This window comes from Lactuca serriola, chromosome 3 (genome assembly GCF_051521515.1).
Source record: "Lactuca serriola cultivar US96UC23 chromosome 3, Lser_US96UC23_V15, whole genome shotgun sequence".
NCBI classification, from domain to species: Eukaryota; Viridiplantae; Streptophyta; class Magnoliopsida; order Asterales; family Asteraceae; genus Lactuca; species Lactuca serriola.
Genome location: NC_136410.1, coordinates 134221261 through 134236868, shown reverse-complemented (window position 1 = coordinate 134236868; position 15608 = coordinate 134221261).

Here is a 15608-nt window from a genome sequence, read left to right as displayed (position 1 = left end):
TAGGGACAACTCAACTGCAACAAGTCCCACAAAGTTGATTTTTACACCAACTGAGTTGAAAAGAAACCTTGCTATAAGCATAGATATTGATGAAATGGAGAATTTGTCAACATCTAAGTCTGCTCGATTGTCACCACCAGATGAACAAACATTGCCTCTATTGGTGCCAAAGAAAGAAAAGTAAATGTATTTTACTTTTACAAACAATCTTACTTCATGGTTTTGAATGGTTTTTGTTTGGGATTTGATGGTTTTTGTTTGGTGGATTGGTTTTGAATGGTTTTTGTTTGGGATATGATGGTTTTTATATTTATTTCTTGAGTATACATTGTGTTATTTTGGTCATTCCTATAATGTCCTTCACTATGTTATTTTGATTTTGGTAGAACTAATTTGATACAACATTGCTTTTATCTCCCAAATGACTATTATTTATTCAATATTTGATAATATAACATCTTATTATGACTTTATTCTTCATTCGAAAGTATTCATTAAGGAGTAAACATTAATCTAGCTATTAATACAATAAATAGCAATGTACTATCATTTATTTGTTAATAGAAAAAATAAAAGTATCATGATATTAAACATAAAATATAAACATTAAGTAATATTAGGTATTTGTTATTGAACATCACTAAAAAATCCTTTGATGATAATATTTTGTATTTCTAACGGTATTTAACTAAGTTATTTACCCATAAATCACTTAAACAAATGATAAGATTCTGTATTTCTATCGATCAAAATCAGTTAAATAGAAATGTACTTTCTTTTTTACTGTTTCATGGATTAAAACTTATATTGAAACGTAAATATTATACAATGTCTAAATTGCCCCTCTACTATCAAGTTAGTGTTTAATTAATCAATTGTAGAATTTACATTATCTCTATATTTAACAAACTTATTTACTAATAACTCACTTAAACAAATGTTAATATTGTATATTCTATCTATCAAATATAGTTAAAAAGCAATTTACCTGTATCATTCAAAAACGTAATATTATACAAAGCCTAAATTGCCCATCCACTATATTATTTATTTTTAAATTTTTTAAAATGCCTAAAATGCCCCTCTGAATCTTATAATAGCCTTATTTACTAATAACTCGCCCAAATTGCCCTTAAAGTTTGATTTTGAATTTGTAAATTATGTTTCTAAAAATGTTCTTCAAGTTTCTAATTTAGCTTTAAGGATATTATACTTGATAAATTCATGTCTCCAATTCAAGATCTTATATGTACTTTTATTCATTCCTAATTATAACAATGTAATTTCTGCCAAAAGAACTTTATTTTTACACTTATATCATGGATTGTTCAATTTAAAACGTATATATTATACAATGCCTAAATTGCCCCTCCACTATCAAGAGAGTATTTAATCAATGAAATGTAGAATTTACATTATCTATGTATTTAAAAAACTTATTTACTAAAAACTCACTTAAAAAATGTTAACATTATATATTCTATAAATCAAAATCAATTAAATAGCAATTTACCTGTATCACGATTTGTGTAATGAAAATAACTATATTTTTGGTTTTTAAATTTTTAAAATGCCTAAAATGTCCCTCCCATTATTAAGATAGTTTTAATTAATAACAACTTACTCAAATTGCTCTTAAAGCTTGATTCTAAATTTGTACATAACGATTCTAAAAATGTTCTTCAAGTTCCTAATTTAGTTATAATGTTCTTATATTTGATAAATTCATGTCTCCAATTCAAGATCATATATGTACTTTTATTCGTTGCTGATTATAACAATGTAATTTCTGCCAAAAGAACTTTATTTTTAATCTTATAAAATGCCTAAAATGCCCCTCCCACTATTAAGATAGACTTTAATAAATTAATTGTTTAATTTGACTATGGATGCACTCTATGTTGTTCTTGATTTTTTGTAATTTCATATTCTGGACAATTAATGGTGTTTTACAACATTTTAATTTAAGACTTTTCTATTTAATATAAATAGTATTTGTTTGTATTTTGATTTATCAATCTTATATAACTATACAATAAATATACATTTTACTTTAGGCTACATAAAAAAATATTTAAATGAAATAATATCTTAAAATTTAACAGACTTACACAAGAGGATAAAAACTAAATATAGTAAATTAATATTAATTAATCATTAAACCCGCCGTCGTTCAACATGAACCTCCCCTGGACGTAATCTAGACTGATGTGTTTACCGCATGCGTCTGTGTCTCTTCATCTCTGATTGATAATATATTTAAACCCTCCACGTATATGTAAATTCTCATTCTTGCATTTTCATCACCATCAATAGATAACTTCAAATTTCTCATCCTCTGTGAAAAAAAAGTCTGGCAAACAATGGCAACAAACATGAATGTGGATCCATAGGCAAAGTCGAGGTATCAACTATGGACTGTAAGCAGTGAGCAACCAAAAAACACACCGATTGTAGAGTATGGCAAAGGAAACGACAAGAGATTCACCATTAGAGTTGTCCATGATGGATTTTTTACTGATTATCCAGGTAAAGCTTATGAAAAAACAGAAGTTCACTTTATTACTTTTGTCAAAATCGATTTGCTTAACATGGATTTGCTTGGTAGTTTTTCTAAAAGTTTGGGTTATACAACTATGGGATACTGGTATCATATGCCAACTGAACAATATTCTGGTTTGTCAATGACTCCAATTTTGGATGTTGATGCTTTAGGAAATTTCAAAGCAATGGTTAGGGAACATCAATTTAGTGAGATTGAACATCTGTATGTGGAACACAAGCCAATATATGTGCCATCCAATTTCTCCCACTTCATGATGAACTCACCAGCCAAAAGAGTTGAGAAGCTTATTCATTTATTTGTAACAGAACAACCAATGGCAATAGTTGATGATGGAATAGCATACATCAAGCATATGCTAAACATGACCATTCTCAGAGGAAAGATGGAAGATGTAATGGACATGGTTAAAGAGAATGTCATTGCATGGAAAGACTTAGTGTAGGTAATTGTTATCTCTTTTTTTTTTTTTGATGAAATTACATATTTCATGGTTAAGACATTTAGTAATTATGTGTTGTATATTTTGGTGTAGTAGAACATCATATTTTGTAACCACTTTGAAACTCATATTTTGATTAATGTCTTATATGATGTGTTTATATATTTTATGTTAATGGTCATGTAACTCCCCAGGTTTTTCATGTTTGGAGCATAATATATTGGTAATTATGGATATTATATCACTAATAAAGATCTCATATATTATTTTGTGTTGCTGATCTCATGAAATTGTGTAATTAAACATAATATTAGTTATATATAACTTTCATAATCTAGAAAAAGTTAACCAAAAATTTCGAGCATTTACGATGTATAAAATGCCTAAAATGCCCATCCCACTATTAATATACTCTTAAATCAATTAATTGTGGAATTTGAATATGGATGCACTGTAAGCTGTTCTTGGGTTTTTGTAATTTCATGTTCTTGACAATTAATGGCTTTTTACACAATATTAATAGAATACTTTAATATTTCATTAACTTATTAAGTTATTTTGTTAATAATATTAATTCACCTTCTTACAATGAAGAACAAATAGGAAAAAAAAAACATTTTTTTTTTAAATTTCACCGATATTCATGGATGATTAATAATAATTTTTTATAATAGTTTCAAATTTTCAAAAAAAATTATCATTCCCTCCACACAATTTCAAAATCATAAGTTCAAACATGAATTAAAAGATTATAAAATCCTTACCTTATTTTAATTCATTTCCTCTGGATCGTCTTTGCTTTGCTGATAGTAGCTGTGCTTTTTCGTTCTTGATTTATGTTGTCCTCTCCAATTGACGATTACAAGTAAGCAAATCTTTATTTTTGAAAAAAATGAAATTTCCAATTAATATTGAAGTCAATTTGTAATACACCTTTCCCTCTAGTCCCCATTTTTCTTACCTTAACACATGTTTGACTTTTTAGGTTTAAAAGATCGACACAACAAACAAATAGGCCTTAACCCAACTATTTGTTTTCATTCTTGGTTTCTATCTATACATACAACTCTGACTGTAATGTTCAGACTAAACGTTTGTTTTATCTTTTTATTAGAGAAAGTTCCTATTTATGCTCCATGTTTAAGTAAATATGCGTAAATGGTCCCTGTTTAATAATAGATGACAACTAACTTGTATATTAACTTGTGAATCATTAACAAAAATTTATGTACATTTTGTTTACTCATATGTTTTTTAATCTAATAGTATTTGTTCACATTTTATTTTATAAATGTTATATAAATATACAATAAATATACGTATTATATTAAGGTACATAAAAAATTTAAAATATATAAATACAATCATATTTAAAAAATTGACTGACTTAAAGAATATGATAAAACAAATTGCAATTACATTTCAATTAATATTTTCATAACATTAGTTTATACTTTATTTTGCTTTAATTTAATCATACTCTATTGTTTATAAACTTATCTTATAAATTAATTGTTGTTAATTCTTCAGATTGTTGATATATCATAAAGTCGTTTAATTCTAAAAAGAATAGAAAAGTAAATAGTTTTTATTTAGATAATAAAAATAACATTAATTTGTCTACTACATCAAGCCGACAAACTCCAACAGCTAGAAATACACTTGATACATCTTACAACGGTATGTTTGTTCTTTAACATTTTTTTTTATATTTTTGTTACACATTTTTAAGCTCTAAATATATTTTTTAATAACGCAAAAATATCGCATAATTTATTTTCATATTATAAAATTACAAAGTTTTATAATTTCTTTATATTTTCAAAATATATTGTTAAATCCATATTTAAATAAATATATTATCTTCCTGAAGCAATTTCATAATCAAACAATAACATGTATTATTCTAACAATAATCTTTATTAACATAATAAGAAAATACAAAAAAAATGTTTACTTCATCGACCACAGAAGATTCATCATCTGCAATATTTCTTAACAACAGTTACAAAGGTAAATTTTTTTATTCATTGTTATTATTATTTATTACATACTAATATGAAAATTTTAATTTTAACCAAATTTCAATCATTTATTATATTCAGTTTGATTTCAAACACAATTATTTACACTCATATACTTTTTATATCATATGTTTTTTATTCGTTATAAAGGAAGAAATGGTTGTATGTACTACTTGCAAACAAAAGAGAAAAGAAGACAGAGAAAACTATATTTGGATAACAAGAGGTCCAAGAAAAAGAATACAAATTCCAGTGTTCAAAATCGATGTGGAACACATGTCTTAACACACACAGATATTTGTCATTTTATTATTTTATTTTTTAATTTTCACCATTCATATATCTATATAAAAAATACATACATTATCATCATTTTTTGTTATTATTTCAATGTACTAATGTAAAAGTTACATGCTAATTTAAAAGTATAAAAAATGTCTTCGTTTTTTTGACAACTTGTTTTTTACAGATCAATCAAAAAAAGTTGTTCGTGAAAAAGAAAATGGTTGTTCGTATAAATCTCATGTAAACCAAAATACACCCCTACAATCATCTTCTTTATATATATATATATATATATATATATATATATATATATATATATATATATATATATATATATATATACCAAAATACACCCTTACAATCATCTTCTTCATATATATATATATATATATATATATATATATATATATATATATATATATATATATATATATACCAAAATACACCCTTACAATCATCTTCTTCATATATATATATATATATATATATATATATATATATATATATATATATATATATATATATATATATATATATATATTAGAACTTCAATATCTAAAATTTCAAACGGTAATAATTTTACTTTTCAAAAATATCTTTCAACCACTTTCAAACATTTCAAATGTTAATAATTTTACTAATTTTTTTCCAGGCAATAGTAGTTTCAAAAACTACACAACTTCAACGTTACAAAATAATACACATTACTCTGGACTTTGTAATGGTATGACCTCGAGAAATGCATCTACAATAACTGCTTCTTCATCGTCAATCAAGTTAAATCCACGATGTCATAAATTAAAAAGGAAGTTGGAAAATTTATCTCCTATTCCATTTATTGACTTGACAGCTGATGTAGAAAATGTGCATGAAGTCATTACTGAAAACCAAATAATTGGTATTTCCAAAGGTAATCCATATATATATATATATATATATATATATATATATATATATATATATATATATATATATATATATATACCCATTTTATATTTCTTTTACAACTCAAATAATGTATTATAACTGTTTATGAAATTCAATATTTTACTTATACATCTTTATTTTATTACAGAATATTTGGATTATGATGATCAAAATGTGGTATGTCAAACATGTCATGCAAAATTATGGAAAAATGAATCCATTAGAGGAAAAGAAAGAAGAAACACAGATTATTCATTATGTTGTAGTTATGGCAAGGTTCAACTTCCATATTTAAAGAACGCACCACCAAATTATGAAGGAATGTTTCGAGGAACGGATTCTAAAAACAAATACATTATGAAAAACATTCGACGTTACAATTCAATGTTTTCTTTTACGTCGATGGGTGGTAAAATTGATTCTTCAATCAATAGAGGAAATGCTCCTTACATTTTCAGATTTGGTGGTCAAAATTATCATAATATTGGAAGCCTTTTACCACCAAATGGATCGCAACCAAAATTCTCTCAGTTATACATTTATGATACGAACAACGAAAATTCAAATAGACAGAGATGTTTTGGGTATATCTTCAACCTTCTTATTCATATGAAATTTCGACCTTTTTTATACTAATATTAAGTATACTTTCAATTTTCGTAGTGGGGAAAACATCAATCGATAATGATGTTATTGAAGATTTGAAGTTGATGTTAGATTCAAATAATGTCTTGGTTAGGTCTTATAGGATGGTAAGAGATACTTTTGAAAAATGTCCTCAAGTTGATATGAAGTTACAAATCATCGGCAGAAGAGATCGAGATGCAAGGATATATAACCTACCAACTGCTTTTGAGGTTGCCGCTTTAATTATAGGTGACATTTCTGATTCAGTTGATGTGATAACCCGAAATTCTTTCCGTCTTTTTAACCCGCTTCTGTTAATAAAGTCGTTACGTCCCAATTTGTCCGCTAACTTTGTTTTACATTAATTTAATTGCGACTTCTATTTAGGTTTCATAAGTGACGGGATACATTTTAAAACATTAAAATATTTTCTATTTTCATTTAGAAAATATTTAGTTTCATCTAAGTCGCAATTACGGTAACTTAATCGGGTGTGACCAAAAGCCTCGTCTAATGCCAGTATCGGGTAGAATTCCACCGTGTCCCAAACTTTAAGCATATATAAAGTTGAGAGAGCCTCATTTGAAGCCTTTTCCACTCTCTCTCTACCCTCTCTCTACTTTCTCTCTCTAAAACTCGAACTTGAGCCAAAATCACTCAAATCAAGCTCCAAATCATCAAGGTAACTATCCTAACTCCTAGTATAACACCTTTGGCCTTCAAATTCGTGATTATATGAGGAATAGGACCATTAACATGTGTTTACGGTCCTGGAACATCCTTAGGCCGTGAACACATGTAAATGGGGTTTTTGAGCCATAAAACCCTTCCAAACCTCATTTGGAGCTTAGATATGACTTAGGGGATTGCCAAATTGGACTTAGAACACCTTTAACTCTTCATTTAGGGTGTAAACATGAGTTTACGGCCCAAGCACATGCTTAGATCATAAACACCTATTCATGGGGAGTAAACTCAATTTAAAGTGTTAAGATGCCACTTAAACACACCATAAGCCTTGGAATAAAGTCTAGAAGCAACCACAATCAAGTTAAGTACCTTAAACATGCTAGAACTACCCCCATAGGAGCTCACGGCCGTAAAACCCCAGGAATGGGTCGTAGGCCGTAAACTCCTAAAACATGGTCAAATGGTGTCTTAAACTCATTCCATGGCTTGTAGAATTAGCTAAAAACACTTGTAAAGACCTATGACCACCAAAACATCAAAGGAGGGTGTGTGGAGGATTTTACGGCCGTAAAATCTTAGTTTACTGCCATAAACTCCATTAGATGGTCCATATGTTAGTTTAATCCATTCCTATACCCTAGATTTGATCCTAGCCAATTTTCCCAAGTGATATAAGACCATTTAGCACCCTAGAACACCCCACCATGAGTTTACGGCCGCAAAATCATGGGGAGTGGGTCATTAGGGCCGTAAACTCTCTTGGGAGTTTACTCTTGAAGAGTAAACTCCATATCCAAGCCTTATACGTCCTTAGATGTCACCCGGGTCACTCCAAACACTTATTTTGAAGTGTTTTCGCGTCTTGGAGTGTATAATCTTATCTAATTAGTGATTCAAAGTCTAATTAGATACAATTGTGTATCATTTCATATTACATAGGAACCTCACACGTTATCAAGCCCCGATCTGACACTTAGCATCCTAGACGACACGTTCCTCGACTGGTGAGTTCATACCCCTACGCCTTTTTCCGTGTTTTTCAATGTTTTCAGGGGGGAATACAAGAAAACTATAAATGTTTTCAAAACCTGAAACTGATGTATTTCTATAAATATCTGGCTAACTTTTAGATATCTTTACCCCCTATGTATTATGTTGAGCATAAGGGATGTTTTATCGATTATAACTACATGGATTTCAGTAAAGGAAACAATCAAATCAATCAAATTATTATGGGAATAATTTGGGATCTTTAGTTCTTATTTAACAAGCACAGATTTATGTAAAGCTTTTAGATAAACTATGTCTGATTCAGTTTATCTCTGTTTAATTTAGAGTATTTTGCCAGATAATTCCATTGTATTTAACTGTTTTCACTGTATTATGTTTCAAAATGATTAGTATGTTTGATAACGTCTGAAAACACCATGAGTAATTTAATACTAGCTTGTGAGATTCGTCATTACCCTTTGGGTTATCAGTAAATCCTCTCTAGAAGTGTAACCAGAGTCTCCAGGAGGAGAGCGTGGAATTTTTGAATAGGTCTATTCGGGAATGACAATCCCACATCTAAACTGCTAGCTATAGTTAGGCGGGCACGCCTGAGGTGACAAGTTCTGGAAATCGTCCGACGTCTGACGAACGTCAAGGAGGTCTCGGTGTCGCATCAGCATGGTTACCCAACTCACAATACGTATTAATATAAGTTTATTCACGGATTTGATTTTATATCTATCTTGTATCTATAGTTCTTATATCTAGTACGAGATGGTAATCCCATGGTTTTGAATCTATATCTAGTACGGGATGGTATTCCCATGGTTTTATATCTAGTACGGGACGGTAATCCCATGACTTTCAATCTATGGTTTTTGTGTATTAAAGCTATCTTATATCTAGTACGGGATAGTAATCCCATGATTAACAATATATAGTTTTACGTATTAAACTATACACAGTTGTATTTAATGGAAATTCAGAACTTTAACTAAACTTTACTTTTAGGAAAATAAGGGTTTTTCCTGGGATAACTGAATTGTTCTTAACTAGACCGAGTAACTAAACGGATAACTCAACTATACTTATAAGAAAATATGGGATTTTCTAGGATAACAAACTTTTCGGAAAACCAAAGGAAACTTGTACATTTTCAGAAAACAAACCTCTTATGAACTCACCAGCTTTATGCTGATTTTCAAACTGCTTGTATTCTCAGGTTCACATTAGACAGGTACCCAACGATCCTTTTGGCGAATACGGAGTACGCAGAAGACATGTCTTTACTTTTGTTCATATGATATATATGTATGACACTTGTAACACTTTGATTTCAAACAAATGTAATAACTTGGTGTAATGTATTGCTTTGTGTTTACTACGCTTACTATGTACATTGGTTGTGATATTCACGACGTCCTCCGCCCCGGAACGTTTTCGCCTTCGGTTTCGGGGTGTGACAGATTGGTATCAGAGCCCTTGTTTATAGTGAACTAGTATACCAAACCTTACATGGTATAAGACTATAAACACTAAGGGGCCTAAGTGCTCTGAACTAAAAGTATACCTTAAAATATAAGTATTTTCAAAAGTATACAAGTATACCTAACTGTCGAAATCCGTAACTACAAGTAGAACAAAACATAAGTAAATGGGTGTTGTACGCTGCGGTTAAACCTGGGCAGTTATGTAGTCGTGTCTAGGATCAATATAGCGTGGCCAACTATATTCATTCGACACACGGCCAACATGTGCTTGGGACTGACTGCAGTATGTGACATGCCTAAAACTTACCCAATACCTAAACAACGAGCCGTCATCACAACGAATCATGAAATACTATAGGAGTATTTCTCGAGCCAAATCTGTTATAGAAATCCTCATTCCAGCATTACTCCTCAATCATTCCTTAGCGATAGTTTATATGCTTTGATAACTCTTTCCTGCTTTATCTCTTAATAGAATGATATATCTGTCTTAATGAGATATCCCCTGTTCCATATCTCTTGATTCAATTCAGAGGACTTATGGTCCTCTCTTTCCTGATCTTTTTAGATCAAGATGCCTCCAAGAAAGAGACCCAGCTCAAAGAACAGCAACAACCCTCCGCCACCACCTCCTCCCCAATTTGATCCTGTGATGTTCCAGGCAGCTGTTACTACCGCAGTGGCAGCTGCCATGTCTCAAATGAACCCCGGTGGTTCAGGAGGTGGTCCCCTGCCCCAAAACCAACATGATAGCCAAGGACACCGGAAGGAGTGTTACTATAAGGACTTTATGAATGCGAAACCCACATCCTTCGATGGCACTGGAGGTGTCATTTCCCTAACCCGATGGTTCGAGAAAATCGAATCTATTTTCGAAATCTGTGCCTGCTCTAAATCGGATAAGGTGAAGTTCGTTGCCTGCACGTTCACCGATAAAGCCCTAACTTGGTGGAACGGTCGAGTCAAATCCCTAACCCTACCTGTAGCCAATGCTATGGGTTGGGAGGCCATGAAGGAACTTCTGCTCGCAGAGTACTGCCCTTGGGGCGAAATGCAGAAGCTAGAACATGAACTATGGAATCTAAAGATGCAGGGTTCCGACATAGTAGCTTATACTTCAAGATTCGATGACTTGGCGTAAATCTGTCCGGGAATGGTTACCCTAGAGAGTAAAAAGATTGAGAGGTTCATCTAGGGGTTGACCCACCAACCAAAGGAAATGTCTTGGCTACGAAGCCAGATACCTATGACAGTGCCAAATGCCTAGCGCAAACTTTGATCAACCATAGAGATTTCCTAGAGGAAGCAGCCACCACTCCTGAGCCGACAGAGAGGAGTGGTGAGAAAAGAAAATCTTGGAAAAAGAAGAAGAGTCAGTTTTCTCAGGAGTCCTCGAAGAAGCAGCAAACGGTGGCAATTTGTGCTGCTACTGTCTCTGCCGTCGGATCCACAGCTCAAAATCCTACCAGTGGATATACTGGTACCCTTCCTTGGTGCGACAAGTGCAGTTACCATCACCGTACTCCCAGGCCATGCCGCGAAAGACTCTGCAACAACTGTGGCAATAAGGGCCACCTTGCTCGAAACTGCAGAAAACCAACCCAATCAACCAATCAAGCTTCCGGAGCGGGAATTAGTCCGGTCTGCTACGGTTGCGGCGAAGCCAGGCATTTCAAGCGAAACTGCCCCAAGGTAGCAACAACTGACAACACCGGGAGAGTCCTAGCTATGGGACAAGTTGTGGCAGCCGCCGATCCCACCGTTTGCACAGGTATATATATTCTTCCTCGACAGCCCTTATACTTGCAAACCTTTTCGATTATATTGCTGAAAGAAAATCTGTTATCTATTCAATCAAACATTATCTTAACTTTAGTCCTCCATTAGTAACCGAAATGCCTACTGTCGAGATGTCTATCAACGAGAAAGAGGACGTTAACGATATATTCATAGGTTGAACCCTTAACCTCGACGATCATCCTTTTCCCATCGATCTTATACCGGTTTTTCAATTAAGAGCTTTGAAGTATTCATTGGCATGGATTGATTGAGTCTCAATCGTGCCGAAATCCTTTGTTCCGAAAAATCTATCCATTCAACCTTCCCCGATCAAACACTTATAATCTGCGACGATAAACTTAGTTTCAGCTGTTGCATCATTTCGTACATCAAAGCTCAAAAGGCTTCCCAGAAAGGAGCGCCATAAATTCCTAGCCTATGTGACCATCGAGAAACAGGAAGTTGCATCGCCGAAGTCTGCAACTTTCCTGGTGTCTTTTCCTAAAGAGCTTCCAGGAATTCCTCCCAAGTGTCGAGTCAAGTTTCACATCGACCAAATTCCTGGAGCTACCCTCGTAACCAAGCCCCGTATCGATTAGCGCTAGTAGTAATGCAGGAGTCTTCCAGTCAGCTACGAGATCACAGTAATGATGTTTTCAAAACAGCATTCAGGACTCGATGTGGTCACTACGAAGATGTAGTGATACCCTTCGGTCCAACCATTTTCTTTGGCCATGTAGTAATCGAAGAAGGCATGTTACATTCTGAAACGCGTATCCTGAGGTGCATAGAACTTTTCGAAATCCTCATTAGGATCGATCCCGTAGCATACAAATTCCGACTACCTTCAGAACTTAGCAACATTCATCATGTATTCCATATCTCTATTCTTAAGAAGTGCCTACCCGATGAAACCATAGTAATCCCTTTGATGAGACCGAAATTAACAAAAGTCTGAACTTCATGGTAGAACCAATTGAAAACATAGATCAAGAGGTTAAACGTATGAAACAAGCCGTATCCCGATAAGTGAAAGGTTCCCCGAAATGCCACGCGAGAATCCGAATTCACTTGGAAGCGTGATGATCCGATAGAACGGAAGTATCCGTATTCTCCTTCAAAATGTGCAAGTCACATCTAAAGTTTGAATTTAGGGACGAAATTCCCTCTAACGGGGGGATAATGTGACAACCCGAAATTCTTTCCGTCATTTTAACCCGCTTCCGTTAATAAAGCCGTTACGTCTCAATTTGTCCGTTACCTTTATTTTAAATTAATTTAATTGCGACTTTATTTAGGTTTCATAAGTGACGGGATACATTTTAAAACATTAAAATATTTTCTATTTTCATTTAGAAAATATTTAGTTTCATCTAAGTCGCAATTACGGTAACTTAATCGGGTGTGACCAAAAGCCTCGTCTAACGCCAGTATCGGGTAGAATTCCACCGTGTCCCAAACTTTAAGCATATATAAAGTTGAGATAGCCTCATTTGAAGCCTTTTCCACTCACTCTCTACTCTCTCTCTAAAACTCGAACTTGAGCCAAAATCACCCAAATCAAGCTCCAAATCATCAAGGTAACTATCCTAACTCCTAGTTTAACACCTTTGGCCTTCAAATTCGTGAATTATATGAGGAATAGGACCATAAACATGTGTTTACGGTCCTGGAACATCCTTAGGCCGTGAACACATGTAAATGGGGTTTTTGAGCCATAAAACCCTTCCAAACCTCATTTGGAGCTTATATATGACTTAGGGGCTTACCAAATTGGACTTAGAACACCTTTAACTCTTTATTTAGGGTGTAAACATGAGTTTACGGCCCAAGAACATGCTTGTACCATAAACACCTATTCATGGGGAGTAAACTCAATTTAAAGTGTTAAGATGCCACTTAAACACACCATAAGCCTTGGAATAAAGTCTAGAAGCAACCACAATCAAGTTAAGGACCTTAAACATGCTAGAACTACCCCCATAGGAGCTTACGGCCGTAAACCCCCCAAGAATGGGTTTTTAGGCCGTAAACTCCTAAAACATGGTCAAATGGTGCCTTAAACTCATTCAATGGCATGTAGAATTAGCTAGAAACACTTGTAAAGACCTATGACCACCAAAACATCAAAGGAGGGTGTGTGGGGGAGTTTACGGCTGTAACCTCTTAGTTTACTATCGTAAAATCCATTAGATGGTCCATATGTTAGTTTAATCCATTCCTATACCCTAGATTTGATCCTATCAAATTTTCCCAAGTGATATAAGACCATTTAGCACCCTAGAACACCCCACCATGAGTATACGGCCGTAAACTCATGGGGAGTGGGTCATTAGGGCCGTAAACTCTCTTGGGAGTTTACTCTTGAAGAGTAAACTCCATATCCAAGCCTTATACGTCCTTAGATGTCACCCGGGTCACTCCAAACACTTATTTTGAAGTGTTTTCGCATCTTGGAGTGTATAATCTTATCTAATTAGTGATTCAAATTCTAATTAGATACAATTGTGTATCATTTCATATTACATAGGAACCTTACACGTTATCAAGCCCCAATATGACACTTAGCATCCTAGACGACACGTTCCTCGACTAGTGAGTTCATACCCCTACGCCTTTTTCCGTGTTTTTCAATGTTTTCAGGGGGGAATACAAGCAAACTATAAATGTTTTCAAAACCTAAAACTGATGTATTTCTACAAATATCTGGCTAACTTTTAGATATCTTTACCCCCTATGTATTATGTTGAGCATAAGTGATGTTTTATCGATTATAACTACATGGATTTCAGTAAAGGAAACAATCAAATCAATCAAATTATTATGTGAATAATTTGGGATCTTTAGTTCTTATTTAAAAAGCACAGATTTATGTAAAGCTTTTAGATAAACTATGTCTGATTCATTTTATCTCTGTTTAATTTAGAGTATTTTGCCAGATAATTCCATTGTATTTAACTGTTTTCACTGTATTATGTTTCAAAATGACTAGTATGTTTGATAACGTCTGAAAACACCATGAGTAATTTAATACTAGCTTGTGAGATTCGTCATTACCCTTTGGGTTATCAGTAAATCCTCCCTAGAAGTGTAACCAGAGTCTCCAGGAGGTGAGCGTGGAATTTTTGAATAGGTCTATTCGGGAATGACAATCCCACACCTAAACTGCTAGCTATAGTTAGGCGGGCACGCCTGAGGTGACAAGTTCTGGAAATCGTCCGACGTCTGACGAACGTCAAGGAGGTCTCGGTGTCGCATCAGCATGGTTACCCAACTCACAATACGTATTAATATAAGTTTATTCACGGATTTGATTTTATATCTATCTTGTATCTATAGTTCTTATATCTAGTACGGGATGGTAATCCCATGGTTTTGAATCTATATCTAGTACGGGATGGTAATCCCATGGTTTTCAATCTATATCTAGTACGGGATGGTAGTCCCATGGTTTTCAATCTATATCTATCTATAGTCATTGTGTATTAAAGCTATCTTATATCTAGTACGGGATGGTAATCCCATGGTTTTGAATCTATATCTTGTACGGTATGGTAATCCCATGGTTTTCAATCTATATCTAGTACGGGATGGTAGTCCCATGGTTTTCAATCTATATCTATCTATAGTTTCGTGTATATCAAACTATCTTACATCTAGTATGGGATGGTATTCCCATGATTTTATATCTAGTACGGGACGGTAATCCCATGACTTTCAATCTATAGTTTTTGTGTATTAAAGCTATCTTATATCTAGTACGGGAATAGTAATCCCATGATTAACAA